The sequence below is a fragment of the Leopardus geoffroyi genome, chromosome B1 (assembly GCF_018350155.1).
Source record: "Leopardus geoffroyi isolate Oge1 chromosome B1, O.geoffroyi_Oge1_pat1.0, whole genome shotgun sequence".
In the NCBI taxonomy this organism is placed as follows: Eukaryota; Metazoa; Chordata; class Mammalia; order Carnivora; family Felidae; genus Leopardus; species Leopardus geoffroyi.
The window spans coordinates 57,069,375-57,071,990 of record NC_059327.1 but is presented as its reverse complement, the minus strand read 5'-3'; the positions used below and the strand labels follow the sequence as shown (position 1 = coordinate 57,071,990).

General features: G+C 47.8%; 1 pseudogene; it reads right to left on the bottom strand.

The window, feature by feature from the left end:
* Positions 1-769: 769 nt before the first annotated feature.
* LOC123596363 lies at positions 770-1,466 on the bottom strand (annotated as a pseudogene).
* Between the last annotated feature and the right edge of the window lie 1,150 nt (positions 1,467-2,616).

The window sequence follows — 2,616 nt, the reverse complement described above, 5'->3', positions numbered from 1 at the left end:
CTGTGTGGTACTGAGGCTGTGGTGGCTCCAGGAGTCCTCTCAGGACCTTTGGTAAGCGCCTTCACGTGGATGCTCTCACCTCTTCCCTCGTCTTCTGAGGAGCTTGCCCACAGCCAACAGGGATGTGAGCTGGCCACTGCCCCACTGAGCCCCACCCACTATCCCTGCCTGTTGCTTCTTTCATCCTGTTCTAGGCCGAGAAGCCTGGGATAGACGGAGGGGCTTCTTTTCTTTTTCCTTCCATTGGGGCTTAGTCCTGTGGGCAAAGACTGGCTCAGACTGAGCCGGCAGGGGCAGTCTTGGCACCAATCTCAGTGCTCAGTAGTTGAGGAATGTAATTGGACTTGGGCAGCAGCTGCAAGGGGTAGGCAGGGTTGGCTAGGGGCTGAGAATATGAGGCTGAGACCCATGGTCCTGAAGTCTTCTCAAAGTGGGGTTTGGAGGTAGGAAAGTAAGAAGGACACAGACAAATACAACGAGGGGACAGGGAAACTAGTGCACATGAACTTACCTGGAGGTGTCTGAGTACTGAAAGCCCAGCCGTCCACCTGCCTCTGTTTGCAGGCCTCGGCTGCTAAAAATGTAGGCGAGGGGCCGGGGCTGCTTTTGCGACCTTGTGCGGCAGTGGCGTGAAGACTCGCCGGCCTCCGGAGCGATTCACTGCACGTAAAGTACATCACGGAGGGGTGGCCAGGAGGGGCCCACAGACGCCGTTCAGGAGGAGGGCTCAGGCGCGTTCGGGCTCTTCCGGTTCCTGCCGAAAGTCACGTCCAGCTCCTACTCCTCGGGGTTGAAAGAACCTGCTCGGCTTTTTGTTCATCGTTTTGCTGTGTGTGGCCTCCCTGGGCTTGTAGTGCTGCTAGAAGCTGTTGTAGGCTACCTTTCGGAACTGCTGCCGCCCTTCAGCCTTGTGCTCACTGAGGAGTCTGCCACAGGGTGGGAAAACGACACCCCGTCCTAGCTCTTTGTTCTCTACTTGGCGAAGGTGGAAATGGTGAACCCATGGTGCACTGTGGAGTCGTCCAAGTACCCTTTGATGGCCTCATCTCTCCGTGGGGTTCCCCACACACGTGTACAGGACCGCATTGTTCTCCAGTTCTTCTGAGATACGTTTCCACACTTTGACTTTCTCATTGCGGAGGTCTTCTGAGTTGGTGGAGCCAGGCTTCTTCATGGCTGCCACGTACAGCATCCGCAGGATGTGGTTCTGCGTCACGGGTAGGATGATGCCAAGTGCATCGAAGTAGCCCCCTGTGGCCTTCAATGCTGGAAGACACCTTGCAGGTAAGAGTTATGTTACTCTAGTTCCAAATGGGGCCAAAGATCCTGGTGGCAAACATCAGCACCATGAAGTTCTGGACTATCTCTTTGCCCATGTAGGGATTGATAAGCTAGATCTGTTCCCTGAAATAGGAAAGAGATGTGCTTGGATAGCTGACAGGTCCCTTGGGAAGGGCTAGCTCCATGCTGACACAGTTCCAACCTGCCTGGATCGTGCAGGTCTCACAGATGTACTTGAAGACAACTTCATCGATGGCATGGAGTAAGGGCAGGGAGAAGCGGCAGGTTGGCCTATGGCCTTTGGTGGAGGGTGTTCATGTGGCTGCAGGTAGACTCCTAGGAGGCCACATGATTGTACTCACCAGTCACTGAGTTTTGGGCAAGAAGCCCCTCCAGTTTGGATTTGTTCTCTGGAGTGGCTCTGAAGAAGGGCTCACTTTCAGGTTGATTCCTTATGCAAACGGACTTAATACTTGGAAATCACCAGTCATCATGGCTGTACATGTTGGATTCTTTATTATTTTCCCTGTAACTCCAGTTCCTTGACTGGTTAAATGAAAATCGTTAATTTTTGTTTTTCTAGCTTTTTCCTTCTGTCGAGATGGAAACAATGCTTATTCCTACTTAATTAATACCGTATAAGCTGAAACAAGTAGCCTTTTCATTTGTTTTTAATAAGCTTTAAAGTATTTTTAGGTACCAAATATTGTATAATCAGATTAGTGAAATTGTGAAATACTTATACTAAAAACGTTATAATTATGGTGGTTGGCATGGCTATATTTTTATAGTCTTTAGTTAGTATTTGTAATGGAGGAGAATTTATGCCATTTTTATTCTTTTCATGGCACGAATGTTTTGAGTTTAAAATTATTTCTGATACCACAAATGTATGAAATTTAGTGTTAGATGGGGCAAATGGACTGCTGTCTTGATTGAGTGTCTGACTCTTGATTTCAGCTCAGGTCATGATCTCATGGTGGTGAGATCGAAACCTGAATTGGGCTCCATGCTGGATGTTGCACCTGCTTACGATTCTTTCTCTTTCTCTTTCTCTTTCTCTTTCTCTTTCTCTTCTCTTTCTCTTTCCCTTTCTCTTTCTCTCTCTCTCTCAAAAAAAAATGTTAGACTGTATTTGACTTATGAGAGAAAACTTGGCCTTAAGTGTCTTGTGGTATCAGTTACAAAAATGAGAAGAAATTTGAGAGGCAATAGAGAAGTTACAGAAGTAGAAAATATAACCAGGCAAAAAGTGACTGAAATTGTGAAAATTAGGGGTGGGTATGTTTGTTGTTGTGGAAGACATGTTTTAAATCTGACTTGGACGAGGTCAAG